The sequence below is a fragment of the Cydia strobilella genome, chromosome 14, assembly GCF_947568885.1.
Source record: "Cydia strobilella chromosome 14, ilCydStro3.1, whole genome shotgun sequence".
NCBI lineage: Eukaryota > Metazoa > Arthropoda > Insecta > Lepidoptera > Tortricidae > Cydia > Cydia strobilella.
The window spans coordinates 8,018,623-8,045,930 of record NC_086054.1 but is presented as its reverse complement, the minus strand read 5'-3'; the positions used below and the strand labels follow the sequence as shown (position 1 = coordinate 8,045,930).

At 36.1% G+C, this 27,308-nt stretch overlaps 1 protein-coding gene and 1 non-coding gene across 4 annotated transcripts in view; one reads left to right on the top strand and one right to left on the bottom strand.

The window, feature by feature from the left end:
• LOC134747107 (brain tumor protein) overlaps positions 1-27,308 on the top strand; it is a 429,209-nt gene that overhangs the window by 272,593 nt on the left and 129,308 nt on the right. The window lies entirely within an intron of this gene.
• Trnas-gga (transfer RNA serine (anticodon GGA)) lies at positions 19,009-19,081 on the bottom strand. Its single transcript has one exon. It is a non-coding gene; the product is annotated as a tRNA-Ser (tRNA).

Sequence of the window (27,308 nt, the reverse complement as noted above, 5' to 3'; positions counted from 1 at the left end):
ACATGATCTTCGTCTTGTCCATGTTCATTTTCAGACCAACTCGTTCAGATACTCTGCTGAGATCAGCGAGCATCGCACTGAGGTCCTCCATGGTCTCAGCCATGACTACGATATCATCGGCAAACCGAAGGTGAGTGATGTACTCGCCATTTACATTGATGCCTCGACCTTTCCAGTCCAGAACCTTAAAGGCATCCTCCAATGCAGCGGTGAACAGCTTTGGGGAGATTACATCTCCTTGTCTGACTCCCCGCTGCAATGGAATAGGCTTCGAGCTCTGGCCCTGTAGTCGGACGGACATGGTGGCGTTTTCGTACAGACACTTCAGCACTTCGATATACCGGTAGTCGATTTGGCACCTTTGGAGAGACTGCAGCACAGCCCAAGTCTCGATCGAATCGAAGGCTTTCTCGTAGTCCACAAATGCAAGGCAAAGGGGGAGGTTATATTCCTCAGTCTTCTGTATAACCTGCCGCAACGCATGTATGTGGTCTACGGTACTATAGCCTTTACGGAAACCTGCTTGTTCGGGAGGCTGGAAGTCGTCAAACCTGCGTGCGAGACGGTTCGTGATGACTCTCGAAAACAGCTTGTAGACATGGCTCAGAAGTGAGATTATACGAATTAGTTATACGAATGTTTAATTGACTATAATGTCTAACAGTCGTTAAGTTACGATTACGATATCATTAATGTTAAGTTTATTTACTAGGTAATACCATATGTATAGTATATCTAAAGTACGTTATGCTTAATTTCGGATTTCAGTACTTCCACAACGATGACAGCGTAGACAAAGTCCTAATTTAGAATCTAAACATTTGTCTACTACATATTTGTTGTTTATCTTATTATACGCAGGAAGCGAGTTATCAGCGCGTTTAATAATTACATTGGCCCTTTGTACAACGCTATGCTTTCAGTAAACGTATGTCGATAATTTCAATATGTTGTATCATCATCATTCGCTTGCCCTTGTCCCATTCACTTGGGGTCGGCGAAGCATGTCTTTTTCTTCCATATACCTCTCTGTCACCCGTCATCTCATTATTCACTTGCGTTCGTTTCATATCATCTCTCACACAGTCCATCCACCTTTTCCTCGGTTTTTCTCTCCTCGTACCTTCATCTACATTAATTCCTAATACCTTTCTCATCACATGACTTTCATCCCTCCGCATCACATGCCCGTAACCGTAACCTTCGCATCACATGACTGAAAACCGATTTCAAAATGTTGTATGAACTTATGTATATTATGTATAGCACTTGATTAAGTATATATGTATAAAGAGAGATGCTTTAATATGGGATTGAGTGATTTGAGTGGTCTGAATATGAATAAGCGAAAAAAGACATACTTTATTCCTCCATCAAATAAGTAATGAGCTTTTATTGCCTAAAACGTATATTATCAATCGAGAATACGGGCCTAATTTTAGCATAATATAAAGAGGATTTCAGACGAATTCCGCTTGAATAAATTACCTACAGATGCGTATTCGTTTCATTTTTATAATAAAATAGAAAATAATCGCAAATCGACTGAGAACCAGTTTGCAAATACGAAATTCTTTAGTAAATATAATCGAAAAATTATATTTCTGTAACACGATAGAGCAGTAACGAGTAATCCATAAAACTTCATTCCCATCGGCTTGCTTACATTTTAAAACAAACAGGCATCTTATCCTGCAAACCTTAAGACAAGGTATTGTTAGCTGCAGGTTGCCCGCAACTGAAACCAGATTTCTTCTAGCATTATTATTAATGGAATCTTTTAAACTCTTTACGTTACGCCATACATGAAAATCACGACGATTTAATTCCGTAATATCAAAGAATAAACCTTTAGGCAACTGTCAAACATGTTTTATATTTCACTTTATCTGCGCATTGCCTAAAATTTGATTAATTGCGATCAATTTCGGGATGGTTGTAATACCTCTGATAATCACAAGCCAATAAGTAACGATGGCCACTATTTAAGCCACATATTTTGTTTTTATATACCTCTTACGAGAGTAAACGGGTAATAACACTAACAACTAATGCGTCGTACGTTCACTGATGAGAATCAGTGAACGCACACGCATTAGTTATACTCTAAAAAATATTTGATTGCCTCAACGCACCACTAGACGTCAAGCGACCTAATAAATAATAAGTCACGCTTGAAAATAAACGAAAAAGTGTCCCCTGATTAATGCCCAAGGTTTGACAGGTAAAAAAACTGACGCGACGCATCATCCCGACCCGAATCAAGCTCTATTCAACTTGACAATAGAAGAGCAATAGCACGGTTGACCTGAAACCCGACTTTATTACTTACCACGGGGAGTTCATTTTCCATTGTTACTTTACCAGCAAGTGTAAAGCTGTATTACAAGTGCGTTAAAGGGTATATTTGCGTGATGGGGGAAGAAAGGAATTTCAATATGGCGGCAGTGGAAAGGATGCGTCAGGATATAAAAATCACGGTTGGATGAGTGCGGGTGGCCCGAAAGATACGAGTCGCATGTCGAAATTTCGTTTTCATATAGGCTTAAGGTCGATGAAAATCTGGAAATATCGCACCTTTCTGAGGGGTTAAAAATAAATCTTAGATGTGAGGTTTTTATCTCTCTCGGCCGGAGAGTAATCATTTCATATTATACGGCGTGCATTGCTTTTAGTTTCCTATCACACAGTTCGTACTATAGCCAATATAAAAACTTAGAAATAAATTAACAGTGGAAAAATTCACTGTGTCGGTCGGCACTCGAACTCGCCTGAGACAATAAACATAACGTATCGATTCGTACGTGTTAAGAAGTGTAATGGTCTTACGGTAGATGTCGCTAGGCGCCTTCATAAGCCGCATATGAGTGATATGGTGGAAATACTAGCTGTCATAGTGAAGTCTCGGTAGGTCAGTTGGCTGGCAGAGTGATGGGCTAGTGATCCAGGGTCGCGAGTTCAAGTCTCGCCCGAGACAGATAATTTTTCCACCTCATTTATTTCTAAGCTTTGTGGTATCGTTTGCAAACGTGTCTGCTTAATACAAAAATACTCGTAATGCCTTTTTTTAAAGTAATAACTTACTTGTATCAATTGTTCGTTTACATAATTTGTATTGTTATTCGATTATGGCTTGGCGTGGCTTAAAAATAAGTAATAATACTTCTACCCGACTTAGGCCAGGATTACACTTGTAAGTTTTACTTACGTAAGTAGGGACACAGCTATACTACAGAATGAGATATGAATATCGTTATCTCATTCTAGCAAATAGCTTTGTCCCTACTTACGTAAGTAAAACTTACAAGTGTAATCCTCGCCTTACGTCTACCCATACCGTTCGATCGAAGGCAATCTAAGTACCTAGTAAAAACTTGTGTTACAGTATTTTTTCAATACATAAATAAAATCGATCTTTGTAAGAAATTGGTAATGTTTATTTTCAATAAGCTCGTTACTTATTCAAAGCTAATTTACTTTTTCTACTCGTCGACTGTAACGGTTGAATAAGGATTTCGTATATCATACTGTAATTGGGTACTTCAACTGAACTATAATATTCATTTAGAAACGGTTTAGTCAACTTCATATAATAAAATTGAAACAAAACGATAGATCAAATTAATTCTTTATTTTAGATTGTATAGTAGAAACAATTGCTTCATAAGACAGAAACACGTATGTGACACCCTTAATATAGCAACATCAATAGACTAAGAAAACAGCCTGCGTTGCTTGTTAGTTTTCATAGGCTAATACGGTGGCCAAAATCGAGAAAAAAAGCTGTCTAACAATTGAATTTAGCAAGGAGCAAGTACCACGGCCTCATGAGTTACGAGAAGCGTCGTTGACCAACCCGCCGGGCCCCAGCGGCCGGGGCGCGTACGAGTATGAAGGTATCGCGGCTGGTCGCATATCTTAGCTGTATACTTTTGGTTTGTTTACCTAGGTATATGATTCTACTAGTTTAAACTATTATTTTTGTTGACTCGTAGAAAAAGTATTGTATACAATAGTGATAGGTAATCAAGCTTTTCAATTTCTTACCCAATAAGGCCACTCAGCATGCTTCGTGGCCTTAACACGGTACTCGACTGAAAAGCTCTCCATTATATCACGATTGTAAAAAATACTATTATTTTGATAACTTAAAGGAAATAACATAAATACGTTCATATACTTCATATAAATTAAATATTCAACGAAATCAATTCTTTGATATCACAGAAAGTGGAATTTTGACATTGAAGAAAGGCTTATTTCATTTCAATAGAAGTTAAAACAAAACTATAAAAAACGGATTATATTGCGTTTATTGAATTTTTTTTTTATTTTTTTTTTATTATTTTATTTTAATAAATCCCGACGTTTCGAATCCTTTACAGTGTTCGTAATCGGTTTTCATAGTTTTGTTTCATGAGTAACTATCGCAGTAACCGAAGACAATATTAATAGAAATTAATATGTTCTTAACAGTTTTGAATGATTCACGGTTATTTTCACTAGACTTATACAAAACAAAACAACAACAAAAATACGAAAGGTAATCAACGGTCCATATCCCGGTCAATATAAGTCTAGTACCTATATTCTTATTCGGTTTTGAACTTTTGGTTAAAACAGTAATTAATACGAAAATGGAACTCGCTCCATTAAGAAGGTCTATGACCGAAAGTCCTTGATCTCACGTTATATGTTAGTAAATATATGTAAATAGGTACATGTATTATACTTAAATAAATATAAAAACCAACTCATGCGCCTCTGTATGTTTGTGATAAAACTTTAGTGTTTTGCGGAAATGGTGTGTTTTGTCTTTTCTTAAATTTCTTATGTGTGTCAGGCCAATTCGAACGTACACTGTCATCCAACTGATGTCATTCTGAGACGCACGATAACTAAATAACATGATTTTAAATATCATTCTGTGTCAGTGTATTTACGTTCGAATTACGGCACGGATAGTCTTCTTAGCGGGCGAGATACTGTCGCGGCGTTCCTGTGCTAAGCATATGGTCTTTGTCTAAAAATATAGCTTAGTGCGGTACGTACTTACTTACCGTATATATGTATAGCAATGAATTTTTAAGTAATAAGTATTAATTGAAACAAATTGTTGACATGTTTTGGTACCAAGATATACAACAATGACGTTATCGCTCGCTTTAACAAGGCCACTTTTCTCAGAGAGCGCGACACACTAAAATAATATAAGTGTAAAATGTAATTTCAGAAACACGAAGACTCACTCCACGCCATGCCATTTAGTAACATTTCATAACAATCAGTCAGATTTATATAATATATATTCTCATTTCTTTTATTAAATATTTTCTTTTCCTTTTTTTAAGAATTTGATTTGTTTTCTGAAAGAGTAACGTATTTGTATGATTTGATGTACATATACATTTTTAAATCGAATTTCTATAAAGAAAAGTACCTACTGTACCTATATGTAATTGCAGGAATTCTATGGTAATTTAAATTGTATTTTTTTCTTATTTACTCGTAATGCATGTTAATTATAAGATGCAATGTAATGTTTTGAAAAGATGTGTCCCGCCGAGTTTGTTGCCGGTCCCATATTGGGATACCCTCCTCCAATTAACTGGTTATTTAAATCTTCTCGAGCCAGAGGTGGTTCAAGCCGGCGTAGCTTTATTTGACGTTCATAAGCGCATTGTAATATGCCTCCTTGAATAAAAAACTATCTTTATCTAATACGCCCATCTAACCTACACTTTTATGACATAATTTCGCTTAATACATACCTTTTCCGCGTAGCCTAATCAAATTTACATGTGAATGTTTAGATATTTTCGGAAACAGACGGGCGTTTCCGTTACCAGTGGAGCCCATTGTAAAATAATCGTTTCCGTCCATTGAATCATCTCGTTGATGTATGCAAATGCCTGATTTTGATGTTTTTTTCGTTGATTTCATTGAAAGATCGCCATTGGCTGGCATGACAATAGCGCTTCCTGAGTTCTAATAACAAATTTAGGACTAAAACGTTTAAGTTATCGATGTAATAGCTTTATAAGGTTACCAAAATACCGCTTATTCAAACGACCCTTTTCCTTCGCCAAATTGCTTACAAAAAGTTCTTTGTTATATACATATAATATATCTACGAATATGTCGCATTGCCTTAAGGGGGAAATCTTTTATTGGATCTTTAAGGAAAGGAAAATTTGGATCTTTTCAAGCCGAGTGAATACGGCATTTTCTTTGAGGTGCGAACGAAGCTAAAACTCTGCTTAAATTGAGCCTGAATAACTCTGAGATATTCATACATATTTCGTCACATGTCTGTCTGTTACCTTTTTACGCTTAAACAGCTGAACCGATTAAGAAGGAATTTGTTATGAAGGACATATGATAGTTTTTATCAATAATGATCATCATTCCACGCAGATTACGTCGCGGGACTCGCGGGCAGAAGCTAGTATAATATAAAAAATCACAACAATAGCACAATTTTACAGTGCGTTAATAGTATTTTGTGCAACAGGTACACAATAAGGGTTCTTAAAATTCAAGGGCCAAAGTTACAAAACGAGACCACGTTGAGTTTCGTAAAGAGGCCCGAGAATTTTAAGACCTAAGTATGTACTTAGAAATAAAATTAAAGTAAATATTGGTTGGTATATCTTTGCCTAGAATTCAAAAAAAAAACGACAGTTGCATAATATTGTATGAATATCCCTAAAAGCACTGCTGTCAGGATCCTTTAAACACTGCGCCGGGGCCCCCGCGCGCCGCGCTTCTTATGAAGTTGTTTTCGATCTCACTGGCAGTCATTTAATTTACAAATAAGAGTGCTGGAGTAGAAAAAAGAAATAATATTTAGCGCTAAAGTACAGAAGGTCCTCTTTCTAACAAAACTAAAGGTCACGAAAATCAGGGAATGTTATTTTACCTTGGCACATAACAAGTTCTCTTTCGACTCACTAGGGGTCAAGTTTGCGCGTTTTTCGCCTCGCTGAAATGTTGCTTGAATGCGTTGTCTTGTCTTGATACCTACCTATCAAAATGTCAATACAACAACAAATTAAGTTATAAGGTCAATACGGGAAGTGTACGTGTGGCATACGGATAAGCGTGGCTGGCCTTCACATTGGGGTCTGTTTAGTGTTTACACATTGATTATAATGTTGTTTGTGAGTTCATACACTTGCTATTTGCGTTTAGTGGAAAATGTATAAACAGACCCCTATGTGAAGGTCAGCCACACTTGTCCCGCAGCCCCGTATTGACCTTACTAAATAGCTGCGCTGCGCTCGCCGTTCATTAATACTAAGTACTAGTGAGAACCATCAGTATGTTCGTAGCTGATTGAACGCTGAGCTTGCCCGAATATTCAAGTGATACAAAATACAAAACTTTATTTATAACGCCGAAGTTAAAAGTCAAAATAGTCACAATAGGTACAATAGTAAACCACTATATCAAACTAACTTATTCATACAGATTATTATTCATTACAATGCGATCGTTACATTATTTCCCTGTGTACGAAAATATTGTAGCAGTTGTGATAAACTTAAAATCCTTTTTCGTTTGTGCAATTGAAACGCGGTCCACAATTAAATTACGCTACATTTTAATTCCATCGACCAAATTAAATACGTCTGCATAAAGTAACGTTCATCACAATTAGGGTTGTCATATGAACAAATGGAAGATCCACATCCAAAGTCCGAACATCACCCTAAAACCGTGACATTTGCTGGACGGTAATTTCTCCAAAAATGACCCAGTCGGCCACTATGATATCTTTTGTTATCATTACAAGTAATACAATACTACTGTTCATGCCTAACGACGGTCTCAAGTGGAATCGGGCTATGGTACAAACAGCAACCAATCCTAATCCTTATCCTTTTGTAAAACACAAGGTCCACCGATGTACAGTTAACAGTGTGGGCGATGGTATATGCAATGAACTACAGCTAAAGCATAAACTTTCGCTTTGCTCTGCCCAACACCAAACTTTTAGCTAGCATCTAGTAGTTAGTTGAGGTTTCTATAAAACCCTGACACTCACCAAGTCCTCCCGCAATCTTGACAGAGGACCAAAAATCCTGACATCACGGGAATGGGCTGATGTATGGCAACCCTAAATTCAGTCAGTCAGGCGTAACGATCCCGCAGATGACTCATTTGTGTATGTAAATGAAGTTAAAATTCAAAACGTCAACTCCAACTTGGGGTTTTTGAATTTCAAATTCGTCTGTCGGTGTGAGCCCAAATTACTGTACAAGAATACCTAATTGTTTTATCACAAAAGGCCCACCCGGGGACTCGGGGCTTCATTTTTCATTTTAATCGTTCGTATAGTGGTTGTTAAGTGTTGCGAGACTGTTCTAATGACCTATTCTTTATTTTTAATGATGTCCATCTAATTTCTCTTAAAATAATGAATTATGTTGTGTTTAAGGCATTTTTTTACCCCCAACATTGCTTTACTGTTGTATTAGTTTTCAGTGTAAATATTGGTTTTACAAGTGTGTATGTGCTAATAGACTAACACATACACACTTATAGGTGTACCTATAACCAATATTTTTACATCAGTCGGCAGCTTTTACCTCCAAGGCTCCAAGTAGTTAAATTATAAGTATATATTTTTGTGGTCACCAGTTGGCGCCACTAGATGTAGGTCCAGAAAAACAGACCTCAAAATTCTTCTATGCTTATTTTTATAAAATCAATACGTTCTAATATACACAAAGGTATTTAAACGTCTAAATGTGCCATTTTTTCAACCTGTTTAATTTTGCATATATTTTAGTTGGCACTTTTTTTAAACCACTAAATTTTTTTGAGCTATATCTATTGTTTACCATGATTAATCAAAGATGGACAAAGATTTACCACAATTATAAAAAAGGAGTGAATATTCCCCATAAAAAAGCTTGAAACCCCAAAACTTCAATGCATTTGACATTTTGAAAGACCTCCGTCAACACTAGCGCCCCTAGCGGCGAAATTAAACGCGGTAGCCCTCATTATATTTCACGCGTAAAGGTTTGAAAACAAATTTGTTAATAAATATTTATCACACGCCTTGAAAGGCCTGCCTCAAAGTAATTAAACCGAAAATTCAAAAAAGGGAATAAAAAACCTCTCGAATGTTAACGAAACCTTTCAAGTCGAGGGCCTTTAAAATAAATATCAGGTGAATAATGAATAATTAAATTTGCGTTATTCTATTTGTTGAAAGTATGGAGAAATAAATTGTGAAAAGCTATTTTATTTATTATTAATTATTTATTAATACACAATACAGAGCTTAAATCTAGACAGATCCCTGCAAAACTGTATTTACAGTTTGCCTGCAGGTAAGTGTCTCTACATACGCATATATTTTTAAGTACGTATATTATAATTATTATTTAAGAGGCCGGTGTCGATTTTGGAGCAAAAATGTAAAATTGATAGATTTAGTCGTTGAAATTATACACGTTTTGTTACGTAATATCTAAATAACAAGTATTGGTTTTTATTGCCACGTCTTCTCATCTTTCCTTTTAACAATGAGTTCGCGAGCGTGCGTCACCGGTAATATATGAAGAGAAGGGGCAGTTTTTAAAAATTCAATAAAAAAATATGGTGGTAAATTATACAAATTGATGTATAAGAATAGTTTCAGCAAATGTTGTAGATTGTTTAAGTATCAAAATTACGTTGAAATTAAATCGATTTTCAGAGAAATTGTCATTTGTTTTGAAGTAATTTCTGGAGGAAATTGAATTCGTTTAACTTTCATTTCCTCGAACTCTAAGTCATAACAAAATTACAGAATATGTGTAACACAAATTCACCATTTTTAGCAGTCCAAACTACGAAATTTACGCACGTTTACCTAAACGTCCATCAGAAAAAAAATCATTACTAACTTAGTCAGTCTGTTTTCAAAAAATTTATCCGATAAAAGCCAAGATAAGAAGACGTGCTAATAGAAACCAGTACTTGTTATTTCAATTAGGTAACAAAAGGTGTACAATTTCACCGACTAAATCTATCAATTTTACATTTTTGCGACTAAAATTGAAACCGGCCTCTTAATCTAAACACTAAGGTAAGTGACACTTGCACATGTGAAATTGTCTCAAGTGTTTGCAGTAGGTACAGTTTTAATGCGCTTTTGAATTTTGACTTATTTGGCATACAAAATGCCAAGGTTGTAAGGTTTAATTTTGTATCACCTGTTGTAAAATGAATTTTTTTACTACACAATCGCTCAGCTGCAACAATTGAAGTGAATTTAACCATTCAGGTTAGGAATTGGAAAATGTTCTTAACATACAACATTTTCCTCATTTCGGCCTGAGCGCTGAAAGTTACGTGACGTACCCGGAAACCTTTAATTAGACCATATCCTTGTGACTATTTCCATACATTATTTAAATATAGATCTCTGTACTTAATTGTCTTATAATAGATTAAAAAGTTCCTCAGTAGCCTTTTGTAAGCTCTGAACAACCTTTAAGAATGTAACTGCACTTAAAAATACCTCATTTCCTCCATATAAATCTCGGTGCGACATCTAGGGTTAATTCCGAGGGTTATAAATCCGTTGACGTCAGGTAGCAGCTTTATTAAGGAGTTAAATTTCTCACTCATACAGCTACATTGCCCTCATTGCTTAGAAGATCATAAGCTATGGGGCTTTACTTTGAACGTACGCCTTTATAAGCAAGTAATACGGCTTTGAAGAAATGTGATATTTCGCTTTTTGAGGCTTTGAATAGCTAAATATGAATTTATGGGCCTTGTTGTGAATTGTGATATGTGTCTGAATATTGATAATGCCTGAAAAAAACGATTTAGGTTCTATATTGGTGGCTTATTCTACGTCTCCTTTGTTTTTATGTATAATACATGATCAAACGAACTTCAAAGTGAAGTTCGATCAGTATTATATGAGAAATAATAAGTATAATGCTATGAGAAATATGAGCAGTTTCAGAGCGTAACCATCCAGAAAATAGTTTCTAGAGTTAAATAAAAATAGAACATTGTATTGTAAAGTTAGGAATGTGTATAAAGGCATTACGTAATTACTGAATGAAATGAGTGACTATGACTTTAATTTTAATGTTAATATCGACATCGACTCCATAGCTCACTTTAGTCTTACCGTGCTATGAAAACTTGTAATTTGGGTAAAACATTGTAAAACTTCAAGTCTTTTGTTTCGCTAGAAGTCTCCATAATATTTATAGCGAAATATAAAATCTTTACGGAGGCTGACAACCATGTTAGCTTACAGACATAAAACAGTTTACAACTTATTTCATAGCTTATCGTAGCGTGAACAGTTTCGAGATGTACTCATATTCCGTCACCATAATGTAATAAAAGTTTAAACCCACTTAACAGGGACTTGGTTCACATAGTGACGTCACACCCAAGGCGCTGGATCAGGTACTTGCGCTATTCTCAGCGCTGGTCAGTGACCACGGAACCTTTAGATGACTGTAACACCGGCTTAATAAGATCCCCTCCCGCCCCTCACTTATACAGCTTCAGATCAACTTTAAGGGATCTTTTTAAAATGGCCATGGATTCTTAACGGCCAGTATTAAAAGAACTGCATGAAAGCAGGGTACACGCTTAGTAAGCGTTCTTAGAGGTCTGGTTCAAGTTTGTTACTATCTTTTTTCAACCATATGTTTTGTGGTCTTTTTGTTAGTTGGTATGTCTGGTAGGTGAACGTCTGGCATTTTATGTGTTGGTTTTGTATTATTTATGAGTTAATAAGGTTAAATATTTGAACGTTTGACTCATCTTATGTTGTTTACAATAAGTTGTAAGTGTTGAAACTGTGTTTAATTGATTTGGATAACGTTTATTATGAAATATTTATAATTACATAAAATACATAATATAATTACGCAGTATAATATTTAAGTTTTTGTGTTATAGAAATTTACATTGCATTTGTAATTCAATTGTGATGTATGTAGTTCAGAAACGTTTTGAATTGATGGGTGGAGGGAGAGCGCTTTGTAAAATACAAAAATAGTAGAACATTTTAATTATGTATATGTTATTCATTTGTTTTGAAGGAAAATATATCCCATATTTTTCATAAAAAGAAATGAAAATGATATTCAACAAATATTTGAAAACGTTCTTGAATTGATCAATATCAATTTTTTTGCTAAAATTTGTTTCAAATGTAACCTAATCCCACTTCGGCGACGTTAAATTATTAAATAAAAATCCGCTAATGGGAAATTGCATGTTAAGGTTAAGGTGACTATGCATTCATAAAACTTTGTTAAACTATAACCACAAACAAGAAAAGTTACTTAATTTATTAGTTAAACTTTTTAAGTTTAGTTGCCTTTATGTAACCACAATGAAAGATTTAGATTCATTTATTTCATAATACAGATTACATTATAAATTGCAGGCATGTCAATTTACAAGAATTCATATTATGATCGTCAAAACAAGGATGTCATAAGAATATAATCAATAAAATAAAATAAAATATTAAAAAAACCTGGAATGACCTTAATTTGAATTTGATAAGTACCTTAATGGGTAATATAATAAAAGCTCTACAAATTATATTGTTTATAATAGGTACTTATTTGAAATAAGTGTGCCTCACGATATTTTTAAGATTTAGGCTATTATATTAAACCTAATTCGGAATCGATCTAGACAATCTTAAATATTACTGAAATTTTCTGACAATTTTATAATTTATTCAAGAAAACTAGTTTATAAACTAGCGCTTGTTTGACTCAAGACATAATTTATGTATAACGGCTCAATACTACACTTCTACGATTATTTAGCAGCCCCCAACGGCCCCAACCTTGCCAGACGGAATTCCTAAAGAAAACGAAACGATTTTTATATCTTACCAGGGTCGAAAAAAACGCAACTTTACCTTTACTGCCACATTCACCTTAACCCCTCTAAATAAGGTTTGTAATCCCTTGCGCCCTCGTAAAGTTTCTGTTTGCGGTCCGACGGGATAGGAAAAGTGGTCAAAAGCGGTCGGACTGGTTTCGTGATGCTGTTTTGTCTTATTTTTGTGGGCAGGAGGCACTGACCACGACAATAAAGGTCCGTGGGCTGTTGTAAGGTCTGCGGAGGCGTTGCGCGTTGGCTTGACGCCACGATAGTTGATATTCAAGTTTAAATATGAACAAAATAAGTATATGTAATTAAAAGCAAACTTAAGGCAGTTTTACAGTTCGTAACGAGAATAACATCCTCGCAACTCTCAGAGGGATTATGATTTTGTAATTATATAACATTTTGCTCTGTTTTATAAGTTTTAAACTTTACTTGGAATGCGTTACCGCCTACGCATTCAAGTAAAGTTTAAAACTCTTGGGAGACGAACCAATTTATAAAATCATTTTTTATACTATAATAGTTTATATAATAGGTATCGTTGCGTCATTATTGGAGTGCAAAAAAAATGTCCATTTTGATTTTGGCACTTTTAGCCTCCCACATGGGCAAGTCTTCCGAACTCTCTACGAAGATAACTGTCCTAAACCTTAATATACCTTATTGAAGCAGTTTTCACCCTGTACAAATGTAATTCAGTTAAAAAGTCAGCTTAAAGGTGTGACATGCCTTCAAACCATCAAGAAAAGAGCGTACTCCTAGGCCGGCAACTCAATTGCAACCTCTCGGATGTAATGTAACAGGTGTCTCTGGGCAAAGATAATAGGGAATATTACGTGAAACTCTGCGTAGAGGGCGTCACTAGCACAATCACAGGGCCTACCGCAAAACACGAAAATCGAAGCTCGGTTTCTGCCTCTCTATCACTTGCATATTCGAACGATAGAGAGGCAGATAACAAAATTTAGATTTTCGCGTTTCGCGGTAGGCCTGTAAACAAACCGCCTTGATGCATCAGTGCCATAGTGAAAACTTGTCAAAAAACTGTTTAAGGCACAGTATGTATAAGTTACTCTATGGTGTTCGATAGGTGCTAGTGCTGCACTCTGGCGGCAGAATTTTGCAGTAATACTCCCTATTGCTTACCATCAGGCGATTCGTCTACTCGTGTGCCTCGTATATCGTAAAAAGAGTAACCTAACGGATATTTTCAAGCACACTAAAGCTATATTCAATTTAATACATAACTTACGAAGCTATACCTACAAACCTACCCAGGTATGTATGGTGTTTCGTAACAACTTGGCCTAGACCAGTTTGGATTAGCTAACAATGGCCTAAGGGAAGTTTTACGCAATCGGGCGATTGCTACGCAGTACGAGAAAGTTGGACCAAGTTATCTCGTACAAAATACGGCCGGAAGATGGCGGGAGTAAAAGCTAATTATGTATGAGGATTGTTATAAAATATATTTTATTAATTGTTACATGTCACTAGGTGTGTTTGCCTTTTTAAGATTCCTCTAAGACAGGGAAATTTTTGTGCTTTTGAATTTGGAACTTTCTTTTATTTCTAACAAAGTCAAAATCTCGAATTTAATTTGTAGTTGTTATATTATGTGTAATATTTTTGGGCGAAAATTTTATTTTAAGTTGTTAGTATAATATAAGTTTTCTCTAAAGTTATGTATCCAGTGACATGTAACGAAGCCATACGATAAATAAATAATATTTTTGTAAGCTTCTCCTATGTCTCTTTGTTTGACTTATTAAGTTTTTTTAGTTAGTCCTTATAAACCTTTTGCTTTATGAAGAGCATTCGTTACAACTCACAACTACGCTACAAAGCAATAACAATGCATCTCTCGTTAATCAATACACTCCAATATTCTGTTATAAATCCAGGCATAGACTTCAAAAGATTCAAAAACCGAACACAAAAACCAATGTAAACACACATGCAGTAAACCAAGTTCATCTTTTTATAGCGCAGCCCTATGCCGAAAAAAAAAGAAAACGGTACCAAACGCACACAGATGTGCTCTATGGCCGCGCTAAGTAGGGATGTGCCACGTCATTATCGATTAGTCTGCGGCTCATTTATGTCAGTATTACTTTTGTATAGTATCTTATGTGGGCTTGGTAATTGTCTGTGACAGTACTAAAGATAATCGCATACAGTAGCAACATAGGTTTTTGAGCTAAGTGGCGCTACAATAACTTAATTTTACCATTAGGCCACTCTAGCCTAGCCGGTAGTGGCTATGCTTGCTAAGTTCAACAACTTGGCAAACATGGTCATCGCCTTGAGTTGAAATTCTGGTAAGAGGGTATATCGTGTGGTGAGCGCAGCGCCACAGGCGCAAATCCATACAAAATCGTATCAGGTCTGCTTCTGTCATGAGAGTTATTTTGTCATTTATCGCCAAAGATAAGATAAGACGACAGACTCATGTTCTGACAAGTATTTACGTGCGTAAGTACTTGCTTTTTAGCGATAAGACCGCCTGTTGTTTACCTCTACTTGAATTCTGTATTCTTTGTATTGTTTTCTTTAGTGAGGTGTGTAATAAAGAGTATTTGTATTGTATTGCATTTAGTGCCTGTCTTTTCAACCACAATAGAAAGACGGTCATGGGTCTGTTGTGAATTAGACAAATTCTTCAGTCAATCAATCATCGACAACTGCACCTAGAGCAGCACTATTATTTATCCATCTATTTATACCCGTCCAAGTGTTCGGTTCATTAGTTGTGAACATATTGCGGTGTTTACGCGGTATTTCTGGAGCCGCCTGCCACGTGGGACTGCGTGTGGTATCACTGCATAAACATGCACCACGAATACTGGCTTATTAGGAGCGAAATCGGTTTAAAATGTTTCGGTGAACCGGTTTATTTCGCTAACGAACTTTTCTTGGTAAAACGAAGGATATAGCGGCTTCTTTGGGAGCGAGATCGGTTTAAAATGTGACGGTGAATACCGGTTTATTCTTGCGAACTTTTTGAATGACTTAACTAATTAGGGTTCCGTACCCAAAGAGTAAAAACGGGACCCTATTACTAAGACTCCGCTGTCCGTCTGTGCGTCACCAGGCTGTATCTCATGAACCGTGATAGCTAGACAGTTGAAATTTTCACAAATGATGTATTTCTGTTGCCGCTAAAACAACAAATACTAAAAAAGTACGGAACCCTCGGTGCGCGAGTCCGACTCGCACTTAACCGGTTTTTTTTATTACGCACGCAGCCACACCCTATAGCCGAGCCGAACTAATCAACCTAATAACTTAATATAATAATATAATAACTAACTGAATAACCTTCTAAGCGCCACTTGCATCATCCCACTAACCCGGGGTTAACCTGTTAAACCGTGTCAAATTGTACAGGTAACCATGGTAACTCCAGCTTTAACCGGTTAACCCCGGGTTAGTGGAATGGTGCAAGTGGCGCTAAGTTAAGGTTACGATCTACCCTTTAAATAATTCCATATCATCATAATTTTCATCGTACGGAATATAACGGTATAAACAAAACTTCATACTACAGGAATTATATTCAGCCTGAGCTGCATTCAGAGGTAATAATTCAATTCATTTATTGAAATCAAATCAGCAGCCAGCGCTTTTGTATATTTTTTCATCCAATCCAAATACGTCAAAAGCAGATACGTGAATGTTGGTAGTAAAGTCGTTCGATTTGGAGCTGGCCCCGAACGACTAATCCTTTGCCTATTGTTAAGTAAAACCGCACGTGCTACAACCTGCAAAAAAAGGTCAGTCATTTCCTAATTGGCACCTGAGCGCGGGCAAGTCCAACGCTCAAAAAACCAGTGTAAGTGCGTTCTCCGAAAACGCGCTTTTGTTATGCATCTCGATGACACATTTTAGACTGGTTTTATAGCGTTCGACTCGCCGACACTCAATAACCGTAGAGCGACCACACAAGAAATTGCAAATTATTTTTTTATTTTGAACATTATTGCAATTTCCATACAGTGGCAATTCAATAACCGGTTAAAACGGCCCAACCATTTTTTTACGCAGGTAAGTAGCACGTGCGGTTTCACTTACAATAGACAAAGAGTTTAACCCTTAGGGGCCAGCTTGAAAGCTAATGACTATACCTACCTACCTACTAGGTACCCACATTATCACGTCACAGGCGCTCGAATCGTGGAATTTATCGAGTACAATCAAGGTATTCAATATACCGCGACCGTAATGTTTTGGCAATAAGGTCCTGTACACATATTCTGGCACTTTGTCCGTGTCGATATTGAAAACCTTGCCTGTACAAAGGTATCGATTAGTTGTACGATAATAGGACTGTCGTCTTATAATTGATATCAGGATCTGGAAGCTAGAGCTGAGGTCGTTGGCGTTCTTACTATACACTGGATACATAATGTGGTTTGCCAAAAATGTTAATAGTACTACGGCAAACGCGATTTCATTGAGCAGTTTCAGCTGAAAATGTTTCAAGAAATACAGTGTGGAAAATATGTAGGTATGGACCCTGGAGGGAAAATGCCTTAAAACCTTAAGTTAGCTCATTTTACTTAAAGGAAACATTCTTTTATTTTTTAAAAGAAACAAAACTGCATTCAAAGTTTTTTTTTTTAATTCGCTAGTCTCGCCCGGGAATCGAACCATCTAAAAATTCCAAAAAATAAACACGCTATTTTATTTTACTAGTCGATACAGTTAATGTTAATGACAACATTTCTCCAAGAAACATTAGGTCTTACACTCGTCTGTCGTAAAAAATATCCATAAAATCGAATATTTAGTAGTACAAGAATATTTTTAGACAAACGAAATATAAAAAAAAAAAAAATCTTTGAATGCAGTTTTTTTTAAATAAAAGAATGATTCCTTTAAGTAAAATGAGCTATATATTTTATCTACACACATAATTATCATACCCCCTCTATGATGCCTTCAAAATCCGTAAATAATGGCCAACATTAAAATAAACTGTTTTGTTTCAGCAAATTTTTTATCTGTGAAAAAGTAATTATTTTTAAATAATAACATCGATTTCGATAATATTATTTTATACAAATTTCGAACATCTCTGAAAAACAAAGAAATTTGATTTGACCTCTATTCTAATATCAGTCGAGATGACGTTTTATTCGAAAGGAAATGTCAATTGTATACAAATTTGACAAATCTCGCTTGTTAGTTGGTATCGAATCGAACGATATGGCAATCGACCCCCACTCTAGTTTGTCTCTGAATATTAAAAAAAAAACTACGGATGCGTGACATGCGTGAAAAAAGTTTTCTTTGCCGCCATTTGACGTGCAGTTTAGTAAAAAATAATTTGTTTTGTTGTTTTTAAAGTAACTCTAGCAAAAGTTTCGTGTAAAATGTGCGCTAAAGATATTTCGGAGACGCCACCTCATATCCGCGAATTCCGCCAGAGAGCAACTATGCCCCAATGTCGGCTGTAATATGAGGTTAGTTAATATATCATAGAAAGTTTATAATATGTGTGTAGATAAAGCAGTGTATGTAACTGTACATAAATTAGGCATTAAAACACTCGTGTGATTCTATTATCCCACCCTAACCCACACTCGAGTTTTAATGCCTTTCATTATGTAGCAGTCACATAAACTACTATTAAACTAACACGATAATCACTCATAATTTTAAACTAACACGGGACCTAATCGCGTAAAAACTTACGTTTATTTATGGCCTGACGTTTCGAACGTGACGTTACTTAAGGTTTTAAGGCATTTTCCCTCCAGGGCCCATTATTTTTTTCCACCGCGGATTTTTCAATTTTTTGACAAAGTTGCGTTCGGCACTCGAGGTCACAAACTTGGATTATTCATTGGGCCAATCATAACTACCGGATTTGACGAAAATGCGACAAAGTTACTGGATTAATAATATATTTAAATAGATATAAGAGCTCCGTTATATAGATACTGACACACATACAATTGCACAAGTTTTGGGAACAAATCGAATTATTTTATTAAATATTTTCAATTTGTGTTTTTTAAGTAATCACATAAAATAAAAGTATGAAAACGGATTATATTATAGTCTGAAATAAATGCCATATATTAAAGAAAAAGTGACGAAGCCCGCCAGTGATGAAGGCCGGATTCGAACCGGCGTCTTTAGCAATCCGGGCTAACGCCTTGAACCCCTAGGCCACCCCGTCCCAATTTCTTGACTATATGCCATCTTACTATGACTGCTAAGACTAAGTAGGCGTCTTTGAAAAACTCTAAGGGCGAGTAGTACGCGCTTGCACCTCCTATACGAATTCCTTACGGAATTACGATATAGCGAGTCACTTTTTCTATATATGACATAAATTATGTTTCGGTTAGACACTAATTAGTTAGTTCCCCTTAGAAGGGATTTTTAGACATTCAAACTAGCGGGGCGAAAATAGGGTTTACAATTTATAACGATAATTCTACGCGAACGGTGTCGCGGGCGGTGGCTAGTAACAGTAGTAACTAAACATGGCGGTGATCAAATATTGTCACTGTATAAAAGTACAGTCAGCATAACTATTACCTTGCACCCCTGCACACAAATCTCAAATTAGTTGGTTTTTGGTTATTTGTGTGTAAAAATTGAAAAATTCATTTTTCCTTTATATGTTAATCATCTGTAATTTAAACCTTTGTGAATCTATATTTTTTTGCAATCGTAAAGTTACCTAATATGTTACCCATAGCATCCCGTTTAAACGTTTTCACGTCACCCTTCATATCCATACGTAACGTGTACATTTGTTTCCAGGTAAGTTCCAGTGAGTGAACCCATCGGTTTATTCCCGGCACTGTTTACCTTACCGCCGTACATACGTGAGTATATGACGAGCATGTGTAATAGGTGTGCTTATGGTTGAGGCGGATTCGAATGCTTTTGAATGATATATATAAACCTACTTGCATAACTGGGTTATTTTATTGGAAGTTGTACACTACACTTTTTTCTGATTTGGGAAGTTTTATGTTAGGTATATCTAATTAAAATCATGAGCTCTTTCGATCCTGATAGGAATAAGTGTCCTGGCTGACTTTTTAACTAAATCGGAGCAACACAAGCACCTAAATTAAATATATCGAGGAATTGTTAGAAAATATTTACATCCTTAGTAATAAAGTTTTAATTCTAGAATCAAAAACCTCCCAACGACGTCTAGAAAATTCTATTTCTCGAGCCCATTATACCAAAGCCCAGGACGTCCATATTCCCGGCATCATAATTAACCCGGGACAAATATTTGGGCCTCCAAGATTGCAGGCACCTACTTAAGTCAAATTTTGATGAAAAAATTCCTCTCTGTGTTTACCTCGATGCCGGGATGAATTCGTTACGTTATATTTAATGTTGTCGTTTTGGCTTATATATTTTCCGGGGCAACAGTACAAATTTTTTTTACAAATTTAGTATTGTCTTTGGTTACCGCGATAGTTACTCATGAAATAAAACTATGACGGGTGACACCCGTTGACCACGAACGCTGTAAAGGGTTCGAAACGTCGGGATGTATTATAAATTCAATATACGCGATATTATCCGTTTTCATTGTTCAATTTTACAAATTTAGTTAACTTGGTCGCTTTGTAACCATTTTTATTGCTGATGGGCGGCTGACCCTGATGGGAATTGATGACAGTACCTAAGATACAGTTAAGTGGTTAATTTTTGATTTAAAGAGACCTAAAACGTATCTGTCTGGGAATACTAGACAACGAATGACCGGCGATTGACCCTAGTTTTCTAATAAAATTCAGTGGTTTATTTTTAACTTAATCTATAGGTATGTATGTGTGTGGTGATCCAAATCGTGGCCTCGGTTGTGCTGTAGATCAGAAAAAATCGTTCACGAAAAAAATACAAAAAAATGACAAAAATTCGGTCAGGAACCTTATCATACACAGACAAGAGGTTAAATATGCCATTTATAATACATAGATAATAGACAACGAAAGTCAATCCCACTTTTCATTAAGAAATACGAGGCAAGTTGCCTTCTCTGAACATCAATTGTTGTGTGGTAACACTGTCAAAGTGTCAACATGGTCTGGCGCCTGTGATGATGACGCCTGGGGCCCGATTTTATAATTTGGAGCGCTCGATTTCGTCACCCAAAAATCTGTGGAAAACGACGATTTTTGAAATAAGATCATTATAGAAATTGGGAATTTAGTAGTATTGCCCACTTGTTTTCTATTAGTATCTATAATTGAAAAAAAAAAAATACAAAATACAAATCATTTATTGTTAGAAAGTGAGTAATAGAAATGATTTTAATGTTACATAAAGTGCGTCAGCAGCGGCGGGTAAATGCCTAATAGTAGTGGAGATGGGTATATTGAAGGGAGCCACACAAAATCGAGCTTTCGATATTCAAAAAAGCTCCCTGGTGAGTATTTGCCTAAGCTTCACCTTTCTAGGACCTCCTAGCCGCCGGTGCTCCACATCCGCACAAGTCTACATACATAGTATACATAGACCTCATTCAAATTTTGATTCTGTCACAGAGTTAAATTTAAAATGGAATTTTTGATAGTCGTATTAGTGTCATGTTCATCAAAGAGGTAACACGGAGAGGAACGGCAGGAGCGTAGCGTAGGCAATACGCATAATATATTGTACATAATAGGGTAAATCAGGACTTTAATCACGACCACCTTCTGTTCAAGTTCTGTCTCTATCGCTCTTGAAAATTGGAGTTCTCAAATACCGCGTCGCTCTTCCATACGAATTAGAATAAGACATGATATACGACATTTTCAGCCAGTCTCGTGGATTCAAGCTCTCACTCTCAGCCTTGGATTTTCAAGACGAGATAATATAAAAGGGCTTCAGTTTTATTGCCATTAATAATACATCCCTAATCCTAAGAGGACCCTAAAGTTTTACGACGAATTTAACACACATGTAGGTTGAGCAGGTTAAAAAAGGTTGAAAGGGAAGAGTAAAAATAAGATATTTTCGGTCTCAGAAAGGTCCCTTATACTACTCGATTTGTATTATGAATACCAACTGGGTGATTTTGGGGTCGTGATCCCGAACGTCAAAAATGTATTAAGATAGCCATACTGAACAAGGTTTCCATTGGAAAAAATTACATGAAATTAAAGATGAAATGTCACTTCTTCAACCAAAAACGTCACTTTTAACACTGACAGATCAGTATCATATCGGAAACAGATCGAATAACTAAAACTCCAATCGAATTTCGCTACCTATATCTTATCTTATGGTTTTCTAGGGATACACTTCGACCCATAGGGATCTTTTGTGCAGTTACCCCCTGCTAATTACCTAAATAGTTTAAGAACAACATCTTAGGTCCTAAATATCTTGTACCGGTTGAGGTATTAAGTTACTTGAAAAAAATGGGGAAAGCAGGTAAATTCTATTTCTGAATGTTAAACTGGCATCTGTCGCACAAATGTTCTACGCAGAGGCACAGTTTTTCTAATCTGGGTATAAACAGGATCTTATGTTTACATTTATAGTTCCTTTTAAGCGTTTTTGTGTCATTAAAACTCTGACTGCTCAGCTAAATGCACTACAGTACGACAAAAATATTTATTACTCCACTGCAGATAATAAATACATAAATACTAGATATGTACTAGTAGCTAGTAGCGCTTGGCGTCCGCTTGCTCGTTGGATGGACGACATTCGGAAGATTGCGGGTCACTTCTGGACTTCTGGACAAGTGGCATACCAAAATATAAGTATATATGTACTTATGTTATGTTCTTATGTCGTCATATTGTATCTCTTTTTGTATTAGTTTGTGTAAACGATGTGTAATTTTATTTTTCTCAAACATGCTATGTAATATTGATATTACGTTCTTTATATTAGGCTGGGAAGTATCACGACTCCGGCGCGGCTAGACGAGGGGCCTGTAATGAAATTTCATACAAAGTTGCAGGCCTAGGCCGGGAAGTGGCTCTTTTTTAATTTCCATTTCACATATATTTGTGACACAGCATCATGGCATTCAGCCAAAAAAAAACTATAACCAATATTTGCTTATGGTTCGGAATGACATTCTGCCAATACCCCTTAAAAAAACAATAAACGATAATTAATATATTTTGCAGTTTTATTTGTATCGAATTTACAAAAAATATATAAAAAAAACATTATTAACAAATTCCAATAATATTGAATTGCAAATTTACCTACAAATACAGATTTAAAATATAGTTGGTCAAACCAGTTTGTCAGTAAATAAGAACAAAAAAACTATACTCATCCTTTTCTTTTGGGTGCTAGTACCAGTGTAAGACAAAGATAGTATGATTATCTCTGTCTATGTTTGAAATGAGACAGTCCTTTGACAAACTATATTTCATTTAAATATTAGCGGTAAAAATGTCTACTCAAACACGCGTTGGTGTTTTTTTAATCGTTTTGGAGGTAAAGTTGAACATTTTTCATTGTGTATCTGTAATTCTATTTTATTGGATTTATTGTGCGTTGTTTATTGTGTTATTTAATATGAGTTCCGACGAAAATATTAAATGAATACCTGTTAATTATACTCCATGTTTAAGGCAACGATGTATGTGAAGCATAATATCAACATAAAAAACGATGTAATCTTTATTAGTTATGTGGCTAAAACTACAGTCAGAAGGATGCAAGGCGAAAAATCAAAGATACATAAATATACCTTTGAACATTTGTGTAATAAATTGATTAACTACATGTGTAAAATATACGACACGTGTGATAAAGATAGTTACAGGTGGTAGTTATATTTTGTGCCTAGTTTACTTTTAGTTTCTTTAGAATTAAAACTTTGATTTCGTGGAGATTTCTTTATTTATTTCATTGCATGTTTGAGAAAAGCACTATACATACATCGGCGTGAAAAGGGGTTGTCGGCCTCATAACTATCCGGCCTCACTACGTTCGGCCGTATATATGCATTCGGCCGGCAACCCCTTACTTCCCGGCCTCTGTAGTAATGTACTATTTCGCCATATTTTATGTCTCTTTCTTTTATGTTGCTTTCTTTTTGTCTGTTACCTTCCGTGATTCTCACATGATGGTCTCATCGGAAGATCAGCGCTGGAAGTCGCCAGCAGCATGCTGAGATGGGGCCATTTCGTGACACTTTATTTTCATGTTCTTTTAATGTATGTCTATTGTCTGTGTGTGTGTTTACGAATAAAGTATTCTATTCTATTCTATTCTATTCTATTCAAAAAAGGGGTCTAAGCTCAAAGGTGGCATTAAATGACTGATATGATGATAATGATGATGATGACGAGATAATAAATTTACGCAAGTGTTTCATCTCGATTGTACAGTCAGCTGCAGAGAAAAGGCACCCCCCTGCATACAAAGTTCTGTAAATTGGTACGGACGTGGGGTACCAGTACCAGTAAGAAATAGCCTATGGATTGTGTTACACTTTCTTTACTCTACAGGTCATCAAAACGAAAGTAATAGCAATGCAGTCATTTATTATTGCAATCAGGCAGCTGTTCACAAAACATTTGATACTCGGCTCCCCTGTGATGTGATCTCATCCTTATTACAATGGATTACGATTAATAACATAAAGGGGCCCACTGACTATCAGTTCGCCGGACGATATCGGCCTGTCAGTTGTTCGGAACTGTCAAATTTTTGTTCTAACTGACAGGCCGATATCGTCCGGCGGACTGATAGTCAGTGGGCCCCTTTAGTATTAGATTTTAAAGGTACACACAAATCAATATTTTTTTATACTACGTCGGTGGCAAACAAGCATACGGCCCGCCTGATGGTAAGATGTACCGTAGCCTTTGGACGCCTGCAACTCCAGAGGTGTTACATGCCCGTTGCCGACTCTAACACCCCGCACCCAACGATGGGCTCACAACAGTTACACTTTTGTTCACTATGAGAGAAGTTTCAAATAAACTGAAAAAAAAAAAAAATTAGCTAACTAAATGAGTAATAAAAAAATGAACAAGTAGAAAATAAATAAATTTTGATCAATATCCTTAAATCGACGTACCAAAATATTGTGTTTACTTACAGAAAAAGTAAGGGCAAATCGCCTAGCGTGGTACGGGCATGTGATGCGGAGGGATGAAAGTTATGTAACGAGAAAGGTATTACGAATGAATGTGAAGGGAGGTATACGAGGAAAGGAAAACCGAGGAAAAGGTGGATGGACTGTGTGAGAGATGATATGAAACGTGCAGTGAATGATGAGATGACGGGCGACAGAGAGGTATGGAAGAAAAAGACATGCTGCGCCGACCCCAAGTGAATGGGACAAGGGCAAGCGAATAATGATGTTATGCAAACATTTCTTTCAGTGTAAGGTAGTGTTAGCAACAGTGGCCCTGCCCTATTTAATGTGCTGAATGAATGTTAGACAGGCCTTATAAATATCTGTCATGCATTGGTTACATGTTTCATAAGCTCTTATCGACAAGTAAACATCCGTACCTAAACAAACATCCAAAATCGTACTTCGAATCTGTGGCTTAACCTATCCATCCAGAAGACGACCTTATGTTCCTAAAAACATAGTTCAATTTTGATTACCTACGTTATGTACAACAGGAAAACTCAATGTAGGTTAAACAGTGACTGAATCGGCTTTATATACGCAGAATTTAATGTATTAATTTATAATTGTTTATATGTAACTAATTGTTATCATCCACGGGTTTTTAGAAAAAAACCGGCCAAGTGCGAGTCGGACTCGCGCACGAAGGGTTCCGTACCATTACGCAAAAAACGGCAATAAAAACACCGTTTGTTGTACGGGAGTTCCACTCAAATATTCATTTTATTCTGTTTTTAGTATTTGTTGTTATAACGGCAACAGAAATACATCATCTGTGAAAATTTCAACTGTCTATAGCTTTCACGGTTCATGAGATACAGCCTGGTGACAGACGGACAGACAGACAGACGGACGGATAGCGGAGTCTTAGTAACGGGGTCCCGTTTTTACCCTTTGGGTACGGAACCCTAAAAACGAAGAATAATAGAATCCGTCTAAGCTAACTTTGCACCGACTTGAATAGAATAGTTGCCATCAGATATATTGGAGCGACCGAGGTGCTCAAAAATATCTGTACACACATTCTAGCGCCTTGACAATAGAGGCGTGTTCAGATATTTCTGAGCACCTCGGCCGCTCCGATATATCTGATGGCGACTGAACAAAGTGAGGGAGTGTATAAACGGCATATTTCATTAAAAAAATACATAAATGATGACACTCACTTTGTCCTTGCAAATTACATACCATATTATGCAGATTGCTGATCGACAATCTTAAAAAAAATACATACCGATTATTGGTTTTCAATGTAAACCTAACTTCAATAATTTATCTTTGTCAAACACTCCACATTATTGTGAGTAACATCACAACACTGAACACAGGGCTCTCATATACTACGTACCTACCTGTGAAAATATATACTACATACCGGTAAAAAAATATAACTCATAAGGGAACCAGCATACTTAATCAGAGGACACAGTTTTTTTTGTCTCATTAATATCCGTCACATTATTGTAGCCACATAGAAGACATCAAGAACACCTTTATTTTATGCGCAACGAAAAAACTCGAGTATGAGGAAGCATAGGGGCTCATTGAAACTAACGAAAAAACATAAAAAAAACATCATTAATTGAAGCGACGTGATAAAAGCGAGAATCTACATGAGTCGTTTTCACAGGAAAACGGACTTTAATGCAACATCTCACATCACACACGATACATCGTAAAAGGTAACGGCGTATACGCCATTTTGTGTGAATAAGTCTTCCCGTTCACAATAGTTCCCGTTGTCAACGACAGATGGCGTTCGTTCAGATAAGTCATGCGGGCACTTCAGTGGAAGATAACTTCTGTGCGTAATGGGGGACTTTAGTGTTTGGGACAAATGCGTGTGTAAAGTTTAAGAAACACAAAGTTGTAAGTGCGTTTTATAATAAATATACATATAACAGGAGAGTTTTGCTTCTAAGTAAAGTAGGTAAACGACACGTATATAATGGTTCTTTTGTCAATATTTTCCTTAAAAGTGTTGTAAACATATTGTCATATTGTCACTTACGGGGGGGATCCATTCAGATTAGTAATTAAATAAAGCTTTTTGGCGTCACTATTTGCAAAATATATTATTTACTTAGTCAATCTAAGCTAACATTGCGACTTAAACACAACAATCAGAGAGTTTTTACACGTCATATTTTCATAGGATATAAATGATGACATTGTTACACTTTGTCATTGCAAATGCCATGTAGAGTTAGCTTGGTCAGATTCTACTCATTTTTGTTTTACCTACGTTATATTATTACCGCTGAGATGAAATCAATGAAATGAAATTACCATAATTTGCAGATTGCAAAGTTCCTTTATGTCT